At 40.1% G+C, this 16,811-nt stretch overlaps 1 protein-coding gene across 1 annotated transcript in view; it reads left to right on the forward strand.

Annotated features, from left to right (window-relative positions):
- Positions 1-16,332: 16,332 nt before the first annotated feature.
- Positions 16,333-16,811, forward strand: part of carm1l (coactivator-associated arginine methyltransferase 1, like) — a 12,459-nt gene continuing 11,980 nt past the window's right edge. The window contains exon 1 of the mRNA XM_066651198.1: positions 16,333-16,350. The gene's annotated coding sequence lies outside the window, so the exon portion shown is untranslated. The remainder of the gene's footprint in view (positions 16,351-16,811) is intronic.

A 16,811-nucleotide genomic window follows, 5' to 3' on the forward strand; every position in this document is an offset into this window, starting at 1 on the left:
GATTGTTTTTTTAAGCATGATTACATTGCTAGTTTTCCATGTGATAACGGCATTTAAGATGTTATTTCCTGTTGTTAACTTTAATATCCACTGAACTGAATTAGAAACAAAACGAGCCTATTTTCAGGATAGCCCTGTGGAAAATGCCTGATTGTGGACATTTTTCTGTGTCCTTTCAGCAAATGCTCTTCAAAAAATTCAATGCTCTTTTGTTATTATTCAAATAATCTTATAGTCATATATCCTATCTTACCTAGCACTTCCAGCTCTGACTGTTTTTGGCATTATCAGATAAATTTAAAAAGTCCTGAAATCTGAATGTTAGTCCCAGTACAAACCAATTTCTGGCCTTTTAAGAACTTGTAGTGGTTCACAATCCACCACGCATGGGCAACCTTTGCAACAGTTGTCTTTGAAGCATGTACAGATCAAGATATACTGAACATGGGGTGTAGAATGTAACTCACCAGTCGTGTATTTGCAAATGAATACTTGATTTTTAGCTGTCAGAAACAACATGGTGATGGTGCTCCATTTCCAGTCTGGCAGACAGGTATAGTATACTACAACAAATAAATCGAAACCAGGCACTTATATGTTTCATGCACACATTACGATGCAAAACAGGTTAGAAGTGACATTTTTATGAAAACATACAACACACAGCATGATATTTTCACAAAGCAGCATTTATTTGAACTTTTGAATGATTTAAGACAAAGGTTTGAAGATCTGCAGTCTTTTGAGGAATGTCCATCTCTGCTAGGCCTCTTTGTGCTTGGCCCCCTAGTCAGACACCTGTGGTAAACAGAGAATGACCTCAACACTTCATGTTTCTTCCTTTACACAAACACAGCTGACTCTGCTGGATACTTCTGCTGAGAAACTGTCCTCATGACTGTGCAGCTTATATACAAACAATTGGACTCTTAACTCCTTGTTGGCATTTTACTACACCACAAAATGTGATTATTTGTGCTTATGTATTTATACTTCTTACTGTTATTTTCATTTTAAAACATTTCATGAGAAAAAGGCCAACGAATAATGAAAAAAGCATTCTTCAGAAATCCTATTACATTAATGCAAATTAAAGCTATCTCCTTCTGAATAAAGTGAACATTTCACAGATTCACCTACTTTTCAAGGTCGTTCAGATTTCTTAAGCGGTTGTTCACTAAAGAGAACATTTGGAGATTCTTCTGGATTGAGAGCCCACTATCTCTTTTCAGGAGGCTTATAATTCAGCAGCAATCAAAGAATGCACACCAACACTAGAAAAAACATTGGACTGACCTTGAGCTGAGTGATGTTCACTGGGGTGCCCCCCCCCACACACACACACCTCCCCCAATCCTTTTTTTCCTCTGACACTTTTTATGTCTCTTGTTTATCTATCTCCTACTGTCTTTCTCTATACATCTCTTTCTCTCTGTCTTGTCCATCCCTTCTTCTTCTTCTCCTTCTCTCTCTCCCTCCCTCTCGCTCTTTCTACTTGTCACGACACTCCCTCCTATATTTTATTCCTGTTATGACCACAAGATGGCGGTAACATATCGAACTGCAGAGCAATTGTTTCAGAAATAAGGAGGCCTTAATCTGTTAGCAAGTCCTCCCAAAGTGGAGATATCAGAGTCCACACAGTCACCTCCTGACACTGTTTCATTGACTCCAGCCACGTGGGAAAGTGCTAGTAATTTAAGACGTGTGCGACAAGAGCCGGGTGCCTCCAAAAGCTCCAAGAAGGAGGGCATGGATTAAATAAACCACAGTAAATGAGGCATCTCTTCCTGATAGCCTTACTAACACAATAGGAAGAGAGACACTCAGCTGCACCTGTAGAGAGAGAGAGAGAGAGAGAGAGAGAGAGAGAGAGAGAAGGAGAAGTATTTCTCATCTCTGGTATTGTTATACCAAAAGTCTAATCAGCCTTACACAGAAAACAGGAAGGGAGATCTCTCTCTCTCTCTCTTTCTCTCTGCCTCTCTTTCACAGTGCTGTAAATTATATGTTAAACTAGAGTACATTTAGTCTTTTAATGGACACTTTAATGCTGCTGTCACTCTTGTGGAGCTTTAGATAATTATTCCCCTCAAGTTTTCCAGTGACTGATTTCAAAGTGGGAGTTTTTTTTTTTATGGGGGCAGGGTGGTCTATGTTAATTGTCCATCTGGATTCTTTTACTTTAATGTGCCAAATGCTGAAATTACATTCATTGCACAGGATGACAAGAGGCCCACACGGACTGTATCACAGCAGACGGGACAGTGTGCGGTAGAAGTGAGGAGAACGATTCATAATAACCCATGTTTGCTCCATGGAGACGGATAGAAACACTCCGTGACCACCTAGGTTAGGCCAAGGGCTACATATGTGTATCATGCTGATGTTCTGAGTGAAGAAGTGTATGGGGGAAATTGCACTAGGGCCCATTTGGGTGTCCAGTGGGGACTGTGTCTTATAATGGCTTTAATAAACACTTTGTATCACAATAATATGTGGTACTTCGGCCATTAGCCTGCATTACAGTACCATTTTGGTTCAGTCTTAATATATTGTATTTGTTTGTTTATTTTATATTGTTCGACCGGGTTTGATTCAGTAAGTCGGGGTGTTCATCTCTGACCCATAAAGGATAAAAGGGAGAGGTAAAAAAAATCATAAAATAACATAATGTCTGTTTACAGGGAGAGTCCTGCCCTTAAAGGAAAAGAGTCAATCAGCTCGTTCACTCCCTAGTCCAGTTATGGAAATGAAGCGGCTAAAACAACTGGTTATTTTCAGTGTTTTTGTGATGTCACAAATGCAATTTATTGATGCATTATGCCTATTCAGTCTAAGAAACTTAAGCCTTGCACAATTGCAGATCTTCATTCCCGAAAGCTTTCTCCCTCCCTCTCTAACAGAATATCCTTCCATCCATTTCTTTCTCTCTCCTCAGTCATCTTTGGCATTTATTTTTGGGGCTTGCCGGCCGGCCTTACATGGCGTGGCGTAGGCTACAGTTGTGCAGGACGCCCGCTGGTCTGCTGCAGTGCAGGATGGGAATTCCAGACATTTGAAGTCATCGGTTTAAAGGGACTGCACCACAGCCTGAGCAAATTCTGTCTCTGCCTGAAACAAACTTTGTACAGAGACAAACACCAAAGGAGCCCTTTAATTGAGAGCCATCCTCAGATGTGCACACTAACGTAAACAGTGTTAACATCTGCATTCCTGATTCAACACAAATGAGGTAAACAGTCTTTTTCAGTTACAGTCAGAAAGTCTAATGTTTTTGAAGATAACTCATACGTTGCACATTAAAGCAGTGGTTTGGTCAAAATGAAAGGATCACAGCAGTCCCCTCGCCCCGAATGTGACCGATCAGCCAAGGCATGTTTCTTGTTCAAACTTAAACTCTTTAGCTTTGCCCTGGAGCTACAAGTCAAATGTAGGAAGTATTTAATGAAAATTTATAGTCCCCAATTAGCATTGTTCAACTTGAATCCATAAATAATCACATATTTGGATCTAAGTGTGGTTTTAAATTATTTACATATGATGTGGTTTCCGGGCACTATTTGAGATACTTTCATTCATTCATTCATTATCTGTAACCGCTTATCCAATTCAGGGTCGCGGTGGGTCCAGAGCCTACCTGGAATCATTGGGCACAAGGCAGGAACACACCCTGGAGGGGGCGCCAGTCCTTCACAGGGCAACACACACACTCACATATTCACTCGCCAACTCACACCTACAGACACTTTTTGAGTCACCAATCCACCTACCAATGTGTGTTTTTGGAGCGTGGGAGGAAACTGGAACACCTGGAGGAAACCCACGCAGACACAGGGAGAACACACCACACTCCTCACAGAAAGTCACCTGGAGGAAACCCACGCAGACACAGGGAGAACACACCACACTCTTCACAGACAGTCACCTGGAGGAAACCCACGCAGACACAGGGAGAACACACCACACTCTTCACAGACAGTCACCCGGAGGAAACCCACACAGACACAGGGAGAACACACCACACTCCTCACAGACAGTCACCCGGAGGAAACCCACACAGACACAGGGAGAACACACCACACTCCTCACAGACAGTCACTTGGAGGAAACTCACACAGACACAGAGAGAACACACCACTCTCCTCACAGATAGTCACCCAGAGCGGGACTCGAACCCACAACCTCCAGGTCCCTGGAGCTGTGTGACTGCGACACAACCTGCTGCTGCACCGTGCCGACCATTTTGTGCTACTGCTATTTTTTAATCTGTTAAGATAAATAATATATAATTCTGTACTCATATTAATTAATTCTGTACTATATTAATACAAAAACTATATACACAGAAAGATATTACAAGGAATGGATTCAGAATTGTTTTTTGTCTCATTAACGGAGGTTTGAAAGAATTTTTAATATATATATATATACAGGGGAGGGGTACCTTCATGAAGTTGTAATGAAAAGTATTCTATCATCATTATTTTAAAGAAACTTTAAGTCAGTACATTTCATATAATAATATCCTGAATCATTTGTTTACTTTTCAAGTATTGAATTACCGACTGAACCTTTGAGCAGTTTGAGGTCAGTGAAAGATGATTCTTGTCTTTTATTGTAATTTAATGCCAACCTGGTGGCTATTAACTGTAATTACTTAGGATTAATCAGCCTTGTACCACCAGTGTGAAAGAAAAGAAGACATTAGCCATGTCTCAGCTGACTGACTACTTCTGGGATAAGTGGGAAAACTGTATAAATTAGATTATTTTGCTTTGGCAGCTTATTTTATGTGAAACTTAAGCAGAGTAGGCTCATGCGACTAGTTGCTTTATTTCCTGTTATTGACAGTGTGACTGTGTGTGTGTGTGTGTGTGTGTGTGTGTGTGCGTGTGTGTATGTGTGACAAGTGAGAGAGAGAGAGACAGTCCTACTCAGTCAGTGGGCACTGAATGAGCCGTATTGTGTCACATTAGACACAACAACAAATCTCTTATTGAACTGATTTTTGTCATGATTAATGCATCAGTGGTTTGCAGCCACACACACACACACACACACACACACACACAGCTCTGTGTAAACTTCTTAAGTGCCTTTGAAGAAGACTGAAAGTTGCTTGATGCTATCACACATGCTTTCTGCTGTGGACAGGTAACAAAAAATAAGATTTAAGGCTGGACCCTGACTGTAAATGAAGCTGTGAATCTGAGCTGAGCTGATGGTAAGTACCCTGTGTTTTTAAAGATGACATATTATATCCTTACTGTAATCCATTATTTATCTTACAATCTGTTGCATTGCTTGCAACAAATAGCTGCCATGCATCTAAATTTGCATGAGATGAAATGTTTCTGTTGATGCCGTATTACTCTGTACCTGTTTGATGTGCACAGCTGTGTGTAATCCCCCTCTGGAGTATCATCTTAACAAACCACATACACAGGATTTTGGTGTAAAACTTTGTCTAAAGATCAGATTACAGTTTGTGTGGGATTAGGGGTATTTTCCACAAAAATAAATAAATAAACAAATAAAAACTAACACACACACACACACACACACACACACACATGGATTAGAGAGCAGGTTTGAGTGCAGTGATTACACATCATCAGCCTTAAACACAGCTTTCATCATATACATACAGACATACCGAGAGTGAGAGACAGAGGAGGGGGCGTGGGGTGCAATAGAGGAGCTAAGCCACGAGGAAGAAAGATGTGAGAAAAGGAGGGAGGAGAAAAGGGAGAGAGATAGAGAGAGTATAAGGAGAGAAAGAGGGTCACAAGCAGAAAGAAAAAAGAAAAGAAAGATGAAGGAGTTAAAGAGGAATACAGGAAAAAAGAAGAGGAAAAAAATATGGGGGAAGAAAGAGGTTAAAGAATGATGATAGGTATTAAGAGACAGCGAGAGAAAGAAACATGAGAGAGAGAGAGAGAGAGAGAGAGGGAGAGAGAGAGAGAGAGAGAGAGAGAGAGAGGGAGAGAGAGAGAGATAGAGTGCATGAGAGAGCTACTCTGGGAAGTGAAGCAGTTTGGTGCTATTGGAGAGAGCAGTAATGCTTGGCATCCAGCAGACAAAAGGGTGGGACTGGCAGGGAAACTGATGATGAGTAAAACTCCTTCTCCTCAGTGTGTATGTAGGTGTGTGTGTGTGTGTACATTAGCAGGATTCCAGCTTCTTTTAAATATTTAAGGCATTTTGAGGTTTAAAATACCAGAGTTACTTTTACTACAGTTTTACTGCTGTAGTGTCTCCTTCTCTCTCTCTCTCTCTCTCTCTCTTGCTCTCTCTCTCTGCTCTGTGTGAAAGCTGAGGAGGGGAAGGCTGTAATGAGCTGTATGAATGTGTATGGGTGTGTGGATGATCATGATGTGTTGTTTGGGCTAGTATTGAGAGGAAGGGCAGTAGGTAGTCTGTTTTTCTCTTTTCTTCGACTGCCGACCATCCCTCTTCTCTGCTGGACACAGTCATTTGAAGCTGCTCTTTATCTGACAAATGAGGTAAGACCTTCATTTTTCATGCATTGAACGTTTGGTGTTAAAATGCTGCTATAGCTAACTTTTTTTTGCCACTGAAACTTCATAAACGTCTTAAATCTCTGGAGGCCAGATTCTGACACATGGGTTAAGACTAGTATTGTATTAAATTGTAGTCACCATGAGAATCTGTTTTTCATCCAGATTTAGGGTTAATAAATAGCCCATGTTATTATTTCTGTGATAATTTTGCAACATATAATAACCACATTATAACAATAATAAAGGTGGCCTCATGCAGTGTTATATTAGTATTATAAAACATTTTTTCAAGTATAATAAATACCATATTACATCAGTTACAGTTATATTACTCAAGGCTTCAGTATTGGGAAAGAAAACGTAGTATTGCTGTATAGGATGTTCTCTACCACTATTTCAAATGTACACTGCTAGGCCCCACTACAGTGTTACATTAGTGTTTGGATAAGTTTGTCGATCTTTCTTACAGTAATGGCTTCTAATCTTCTGGGAATTATTTTCACTAACTTTTGAAACATTGCTGAAAGGGTCCGATGGCATTCAGCCATGAGAGCACAAGTAAAGTCAGGTACTGGGTGTTGAATTATTAGCTCTGGGTCACTAACACCAATCCAGATAAGAGAGATGTTGCAGAAAGTGGATGCAAAATGCTGGTGGGCATAATAATGTAGCTCATGAATGACATTGGGCATGGTGTTTAGACTCATGTTCTGCTGCTCCAACACCTCCCATTTTGTTCCATTTTATTCTATGGAGATTATAGACAGAATGCCTGCAGACCTCAGTGTCTCACAGTGTATAGTGGGTTCAGCTTAGAGCAGCCAAAATCACCTATTATAAGGGCTATCTATGAGCAAGTTGTTCGGGGTCACTCAGTACGTTTGTGTGTGAAGCACCACAAAGGTCCATCAGGACCTCATAATGGTGTTTCTGCTCTCCATATTTAGCTGTCAGTAGTTCATTTGTCTGCACTATCAGCACTCAACAGGGTCAGCTTTGGTGGGCTCTAGAAACCTTTTCCCCTCAGCTGCCTGCTGTTTAAGGGTAATTTCAGCGCAGATGGTGAGCAGGCCCGCCCCAAGCTGGCCGCACCCCATGAGACACCGTCTGAGTCTTGCCTGGGTGGGAACTCGGCCCTGTGTTAAAGTCACGGTAATGCACTGTAATCACTTCAGTGTACTTATCTCTATGTTGTGTGAAGCTACTGCCTCTAAGGTCACCAGTTATCTCAAGGGATTCCTAAGCTACTGCTATTCAAAGCATGTTTCAGGAGTAAGTGAGGAGTACAAATTTAGAAAGGATGAAAGTTAATAAAGTATTTAATATCATTATATTGTCTAGGTAATCAAAATTAATCTCATTTGTCTTATTTCTCAGATTTGAACATAAAATATTTTTAAAATAATAATAAATATTTTTTAATAATATAAACTAGGTTTTATCAGAAAGCAAATATTATGAATAAAAAAAAAAATCATTCATTCGTTATCTGTAACCCTTATCCAGTTCAGGGTCGCGGTGGGTCCAGAGCCTACCTGGAATCATTGGGCGCAAGGCGGGAATACACCCTGGAGGGGGCGCCAGTCCTTCACAGGGCAACACACACACTCACACATTTACACACACACATTAAGTCGCCAATCCACCTACTAACGTGTGTTTTTGGACTGTGGGAGGAAACCAGAGCAGCCGGAGGAAACCCACGCAGACACGGGGAGAACACACCACACTCCTCACAGTCACCCGGAGGAAACCCACGCAGACACAGGGAGAACACACCACACTCCTCACAGACAGTCACCCGGAGTGGGAATCGAACCCATAACCTCCAGGTCCCTGGAACTGTGCGACACTACCTGCTGCCCCACCATGCCGCCCATGAATAAAAATTCAATAATATAATTTCATTGTGAATAGCACATATTTTCCACAGAGTGAAGAGACTTTTCCTCCCTTATTTCCAGTGAAAGCAGCAGTAGTTTACCAAACACTAGGAATATATATCATATCCCTGTTAATGGAACTGGTAACTTTTCAGAAGGAGAAAATACATGGGCATATTTAAATGTAAATTAAGATGCTGCACATTGTCCACTGGTCTCATTGTGAGCAGTGCTGAGAGTAGTCTGTTGAAGATGTCAGTGCATATCTGTAGCACATGGTCAAAAATTCATTCATTCAGTCATTGTCTGTATGCGCTTATCCAGTTCAGGGTCACGGTGGGTCCGGAGCCTACCCGGAATCACTGGGCACAAGGCAGGAACACACCCTGGAGGGGGCGCCAGTCCTTCGCAGGGCGACACATTCACACATTCACTCACTCATTGGAAAACACATTGGCTTGACGTAGCATTGACCTCTATTGTTTATTATAAGCCAGTCAGATTTCTGTTCTTACTAAGTACAAGGAAACAACTCAAAATCATTGTGGACTAGGGATGCAGCAGATAGATTTACGCTGAAACATTATTTGATCATTCTTTTAACACTTGGCCTGGCATATGGGCAGTAAGGCAGTGTTGTTTTGTGCATCTTCAAATGGGTGAGTGCTGAGGGATCAGCGAGGCCAAGTGTGCTAATCACAGCTGTCTCATGTGATAAGGTCCTTCTCGGGTCAAATGCGGGCTGATGGTTTTAGTGGTTTAGGTTGTGAATGGGGTCTCTGGAGGGGTCAGAATGAGGTTGTGCCTGTGTTTTGGAAAGAAGCTGAGCAGCTGAAATAGGCATTGAATCATTCAGTGTTATGTTTATCATAGATTTATTGCACTTATTTTGGATTGTCCGTCCGTTTTCATTCACAGTTAATAATTCTAGGCCACGGAGCAGCACTGATACATGCGTCCTGGCAGTCGATCAGTATTTGCATTTATGGCATTTGGCAGTCACTTTAATCCAAATTTACCATTCTAAACCTATTACAGATGTAGATAAAAGTGCCATTCTGTGTCTTACCCAAGGACTCTTATTGATACAGTATGGAGTTTTAGGTCAAGGTGTAAATCAACCCCATATTTGTGTAAATGTGATGTCACTGGTTGATTTTTATAGTTCGTGCACGGGCTCTGTTGACGAGTGAATGTTTTCAAAATTGCAAACGGAATATTTTATGTTTTCTCCATTTAACAATATTGCAATAAAGCTGAAAACTGTGATAAACAGCTACTGGTGTGTGTGTGTGTGTGAGAGAGAGAGAGAGAGAGAGAGAGAGTCACATGCAGAGGTTATGAGAGGAATTGAGAGGAGGCCGAGTGGTTATGTTTCTTCTCCTCAGTCCAATGAGTCTGTTCCATGGACACCAGCCGATTATAGCACATGACACACACACCACACACACACACACACACACACCTGCTACATGACCCACAAACTCTGAGGTCAATGTAGATAATCTCAGTCCAAACACAGGCGACTGTGCAGATCAGCTCCAAAATGAATATAAAACTTGAAATTTGCAATGATTTATCCATGATTATTCATAAATCAGAGACAACTGTCACATTCTAGAAAGTACCCATAGACTTCTGTCCAATTATGCATGATTTATTTCCCATTACTGCAACTAAAGGGCCTCAGCTGTGCTTCAGGATCTTGTTTCGTCTGGGAAACAGGGACACGGAAACCAAAAACTATACAAAAACGTAATGTATTGAAAATGTATTATAGTGTATTTAGTCTTCAAGGCTCAGGACCACCACAGAGCAGGTATGATTTCATTCTCAGTGCTGCAGTAACACTGATGTGGTAGTGGTGTTTGTGTGTGTTGTGCTGGTACAAGTGCAACAGACAAACCAAGGCTGTTATAGGTGGACAAAAGTCTGTAACTGTAGAACAACAAAGTGCTCCTGTGTGTTCAGTGTTGCTAATAAAGGTACAAGGTAGGTGTTCCTAATCCAGTGTTTGTTTAGTGTACCTCTGAGCTGAGTTGAAGTTATATTTGTGATCCGGAGCTATTCATCCCATATCAATACTTTCTGTCACTAATGCTATTATGATTAAATGCAATCATATCCTCACAGCAGTGTTCCAATATCTATGGTAAAATATAGAGTGTAACTCTCAGCCCATACAACCTCAATACTAAAGATTGCGATTCCCTTGGGTTCAGATGTCTGTGTATATTCTCTTTCATTTTCCTTCCAAGTTTCAGTAAAAAAAGGAGGAACAGAAGCAATATTTGATTAGCCCCTGCAATCAGGGTTTGCTCCAGACACAATAATGACATAATTACAGGCTTGGAGATTTTTATCAGCCAAACCTTCCAGGGTCATGTCCTTAAAGTGGCCTGCACGATGCCCAAAAAAACATGGACACGTGTGTCAACACAGTCCTACGCTAATTTCTCCCAAGGGGCTGTTGATGTAGGGCTTTGATTTTGCTGGGCGGAGTTAGCAATTGTTAACATATGGCTGTATATGTGCTGTGTCCTAGGAGCATTCATGCTGTGTTCATCTTGGTTTGGGAGGTGGGAAGTCGGTGCTGTGAATAACGTCATTCCCAATTTTTAAATAAACGTGTTATTGGCAACACACTGGTCAGTTAACGGGAGAGTTGAGAGACCACTTCAATGTAAATTATATATCTAACTTTTGAAACCAGTAAACTTTATGGCCAGTACTGAATAATATTTCACTTATTGTGTTTGTAAATGTTGACTGATCTTAAAAATGGAGAACAGTACATTGATGCTGTTGCCTGATGCTGAGCTTGAAGTTGAGAAAATGATTCCAAATTTCCAAGTAGGATTTTCGAGATGTGTTTTGTTTTCCTAGTAGCAGTTCAGTAATTTCGAGTTATAAGCTCTTTTCAGCTGCTGCACAAGAATTGATTACTCACAGCTATCCCTAATTTTGTCTTCTTTTAGATCAACACATCGCTACCACCTCCAGCTGTTCAGACCCGGCAAAGGATCTGTAAGGAATTCAGACGTTTTCCAAAGGAAGAGAACGGGATGAGATATTCAAAAAAACAAACAAATTATTTAAAGTATTTTCTTCGTAGGAGCTCATTTGCATATCTGCTTGGATGATTGCTACAATAATGTCTGAAGCCTCTTTGACTGTGACAGCACTCGATCTCTCCCCTGGTCACCCCATCTCACGTCTAACATTTGAAAATGCCAAGTATGTCATTTAGAAATACCAACATGATGGGCTTAAGCAAACTATTGAAATTACCAAAGCTCTTTTCTCAAAGTAATTCTCCCAGTTAGTCCAGTTTTTGGCAGAACTGACTTTTTTTGCTTTGAATAATCGATCTTCAGATGATTTTTACTGTATTGTATAATATTGTTCTTGCAAGTTAAAAGGGCTATGACATAAAAGGTGACTTTTTTTGAAGATGCACATACTAGATTAAGAAAATGTAATGGGGATTTGGATTATTTAGGTCAGGTTGGTAAAAGGCCTTTTTAATTCAGTAATATTTTTGTGAGCATTCACAGGTATATCTTTTCCTTTTCATTTAAGATCTAAGAAATATCTATTTCTCGCCTTCTTCCATGCTCAGGCACCTGCATGCTATGGAAATGCATTGTAATCTTATTGGAGGAAATGAGTTTCTCTCCCTCTTTTTTTGAGGCCTTATCTTTCTAGAATGTTGAGGAGGAGAAAAGTGCAGCAAGTTCCTGATTTGGGTGTAGTGGATAATTAGGGAAATACTCAGAGTTAAGCCAAGCATGGGAGAAACAGGAGCTGTGGGTGGGGGTAGTGAACGTGTGTTTGTGTCTGCACTCATTCTGCCTTGTTGACATGTTGTGGCTGTGTGGGTTCCTGGCATTTTGATTTGTGACCTAAGAGTAAAATCACATTGCCAGGGATTACCACACTGCCATGGCCCTAACTGCAGTGCATTCCCAAAGCTGAGCCTTAAATTACTCCAAAATCTCAGTCTACAGTGCATTCCCAAAGCTGAGCCTTAAATTATTCCAAAATTTCAGTCTACAGTGCGTTCCCGAAGCTGAGCCTATAGTGCGTTCCTAAAGTTGAAACTACTCCACATACTCAAAGCTGAAACAACCAACCAAACATTTTAAACTGGTTTCTGAGCTGGTGCAGAGCTTAGCTGATTGGTGAACAGCTGTTGATTTCTCCTTTGTTCACAGTGGCTAAGTTCTTCACTTGGATAGAAAATGAAGGTGAACCTTCTTCTGTTGTTGGATCCACATCTTGGAAAAAGCTGAAGTGAAAACAGAAGATGTCGCCATTAACAGAATTATAGCATGCAATCGTTTTATTCAAGATCCATGCCAATCAAGACTAGGACTTGGACTAGACTCCTAAATTTACATATACCTTCCATGTTTCAAAATTTCAGTATCAGCTGAATGGAATGGTTCACAGTCATAGTCTTTCTGTAGTTCCACCCTATTTCCACCAGAGAGGGCAAATCTTTCCCTACATAATTCTACCATAAATCCACTGCTCAATTACTGAGGTCAACTGACTGAATCCACCCTGATCTCATGAAGCAACAACATCTTTCTTAAACTGAGAAAACAGATGCATGAATTTCATAACACAAAGCTTGTGACATCTGGTTAACAATAAATATTTGCCTCTCCAACACAGGGACACTTGCCAGTTATAAACAGTACCATGTGTGAAAATGTGCTGAAATGAAGAAATGCATTGAAATTTACAGGTTACACTTTTTTATGTGAATCCTACTAAATGTATGTCACGGGTGAATACATGACATCTCATTAATTATATTTACAATGAACTTTAAGTGTAGAAAAAGAGCTGATATTCTGTACTCTCTTATATTCTGGTGGGTTGAATGTAATACTGGTGCAGTAATGAACAGTGTAATAAACAGTTTGTCATAGACAGTGGCCTTTCCATTGCTCAGAGATAAGATAATGTGAGCTTTATTAATCCCTGGGGGGAAATTCAGACACCAGAACACCAGCTGCTTCTTTGTTTGAGTTGTCAATTTTATTCTTTAATGTCAATTTCCTTTTCTCAGTAATGGCTTGCCAGCAGCAACAACTACAGAAAAGACTATCTTGCATGTAATGGCCAATTTTAATGGAAATTAAATTATAAGTTGCATTTCAGAAAATGTATGATGTACAACTGGCCCTCTGTAGGGTGTTTGGAAATTTAGTGCTTAAGTTCTCTTTTATAAAATGGCATATGCACAAATGACCAAGCATTTAAAAGTCCTCCTGTACATTTAAATCACATGTGTATTACTGATCATGTCTAATACATTGGGAATGCTGTAAATAGATGTCCTGTATTGTTTAGGAAATTATGACAACAAAAAATGTCTTTACATGTCCAGATGCAAGTATTGAACAAATAAGAGAAACTTCTGGAGAGACTACAGCATGGTGTAATATGTATTTAGGTTTTACTTTTTGGAACTTTCTGGACTTCAGCTTTTGGTTGAATCTTCAGATGTGGAATAAGACCCATATACTTTGTGCTTATTGTACTTTACATATACCAGCACTGAAATGTTTTTGTATGAAATGCTTTCTTTTTGCTCAGGTTCAGTATGCATCGACTGATCATTTTTTTAGGACCTTGTCTCCAGTGCCTTCTGAGCTGATATCAGTTTTACTGCAACACTGGCTCAGTTCAGCAGGAACAGGAGCCAGGCCCAAAGACCATACAAACATCTCCCGTAGAACACACACAGTCTACAGCAGAAAGAACAAGCACTAAGATGAATATTTGCTAATGCTCTGGTGATGTATCTTTAATGATCATTAAAAAGACTGGAGATATGGCCCACGACTGCCTTTGACATGCATTTTTCAATGCACTGTTTCTCTCTCTGTCTCTCTGCTCTCTTAGCAAATGCAAGGCTATAATGTTTAAAAAAGCATGACATTTACAAATCATGACTTCACATGAACAGACATATGAGGCAAACCTAAGGGAGTGGAGTGATGTGTATAGGTACTTTGTAAAGATCTAACAGAAACATACAAGTATAATTCAGAGTGTATAGGGGGTGCTGATGAGTAGCCCTGCAGGGAAAAAATGAAGGAACGAGGCAGTGCAGCCTTGCACAACTAGGAGTTGCAAAGTAGCATGTGTGAGGGATGGGACGGTGCTTTAATCTTGCAGATTTTTTGCTACAGCTAGATATTTATTTATATATTTTTTTAATTTCAGTACTATTTATGTATTAGTTTTTAACTTTTCATGAATGATTTTGAGAGCACAATTAAAATCATACACAGGATAAGATGTAAAATGTCCTATGCCAATCCATTAGAGCTTCACATAAGGCCCACCACACTTTCTTCCTACCTGCAAAGGGTTAAAATGCATACAAACTGGAGAAATAGGAGAACTGAATATAAATAGTACAAAATGAGAGCAAAGAAAAAAGAACACAGGAGCTACTGCTCACCTTGCTTCTTACTGATGCTCACTGAGGAGTGCGCAGTGGCTCATTATCATTTCTGAATCCAGCTTTTAAAAAAGTGCTGCTTAGGCATGTTGAGAATGGTACTTTCATTAAGACCCCAGTGAACCGTGGAAAATGTGTATAAGGTCTCCTTTAGAACAGCTATCTTGAGGAAAATCATCCAACCACCTTTGGATTTAAAGGTGCATTTCAAGCTGGAATAGGGGATTTGATTTAAAAGGGGTTTTGTTATATTCCTTTACAATTCTATGGTAATCCTCTGACAGCAAGGAGACGGCAGACCACAGTTGGTCCACTGAGGGCAAAGTTGGAGGTCCACTGGCATTTTGCACAGGGAATTCTGGGCGGACCACCAGTGATTAAACAGAATTTTAGACAAAATGCCACATTTTAGCCCAGTCCAATTTACAAATTCTTTTGTTATTTTTTATAAATATGATTAGTAATTATTTTAATCCGGCACAGTGTCACCATTTTCAACATAATCATTTTATATCAGACATACTCATAATATATGTATTAGTATGTTTTACAGAATAAAAGTCTCTGTGAATTTAAAATTTGTTTGAGGAGATTAAAAATGAGTTATATCCTGTACAGGACAGTAATCTGAGTGGTCCGATGGTGGACCAGCAGTGATCTACAGTCAGTGGTGTGCCAGCCTTTTTACGGCAGTGGACCGATATATGCTCGCTGTCTGGGTCAATTAATCAAATACTTTGCGGACACGTATAAAAATGTTCATTTTCTGTGTATGAATTAAATGACTGCACGACTGACTTTCCACCTCATCAACAATAGAAACCGTCATATCCGTGCGCCGTGTTATGCGACAGTAACACGAAAACTCCTCCTCATTAAGACGTCATTACCATCCGTTTATACCGCGGTCTTATTTTAATTTACGGAAAATATAACATTACTAATTAATTATTTGCTAAAATATCGAAGCAAATAATGGCTAGAGAAATGTCCTTTTCAGTATTAACCTATTGAAAATTAGTCAATATAACGTTAAATGAAAGAAATGTTCTCGTTAGAGTTAAAGCTAAAGTAGGACACCAATAATGAGCATTGCTTAGGAGAAATATTATATAGTGTGACCAGACGTCCTCTTTTACCCGGACATGTCCTTTTTTTAGACTTAAAAAATGTCTGGGTGGATTTTCACAAACGTCCGGGGTTTTGTTTTTCTAGAGCTTCCGTAGAACTTCGAGAAGTTTCGTTCACATACTAGTCCCGCCCTCCCCTACTCCGTTTGGTTCTCTTGAGTGAGAGGGGGGCGTGGTGAAGCAGCCTAAAATCTTCTGATTGGACGGTCTGACTGTAGAGCTTTTAAAAGGGGTTTTGTTATTTTCAGTCAGTAGTCCTTGTTTACGTCAGGCAAAGCTCGTGTACCTATCCTCATATCAAGCAGCTATGCCGAAACATAAATGTAAGTTCTCGGATGAATTAAAACAGAAATTCCCATGTTTTGTGTAGCAAATAAAGGTGTAAAGGACCTAAAAGCACACATAGGTTCAGCTAATCATACAACGGCAGCGAGGGGCGAGAGCTCATCACTACCGCCCCCCCCCCCCCTCTTTTTCACCATCTCAGATCAGGTCACCCTATATTATAATGATGATAAGAATGATAAGTCAAAGCTGTTAAATACTAAGTCATAATTATAAGAAGCTTTCTCATTATGAGATATTTAATCACAGATATGAGACAGTAAGTCATAGTTCTGTTTCTGTACTCTGTATCTGGGAGTTTCTGAGTTTTGTAGAAGTGTGATGAAAAATGCAGTACCGAACTTGTCCACAGTGTGTCAGACAACTCAAACAAGTTGAGGTGCGTAGTGGAGTTGGATAATGATTTTGGGTGAAAGGTTATCAGTAAGTCACGAGAGTC

Source organism: Hoplias malabaricus, chromosome 18 (genome assembly GCF_029633855.1).
Source record: "Hoplias malabaricus isolate fHopMal1 chromosome 18, fHopMal1.hap1, whole genome shotgun sequence".
Lineage (NCBI taxonomy): Eukaryota > Metazoa > Chordata > Actinopteri > Characiformes > Erythrinidae > Hoplias > Hoplias malabaricus.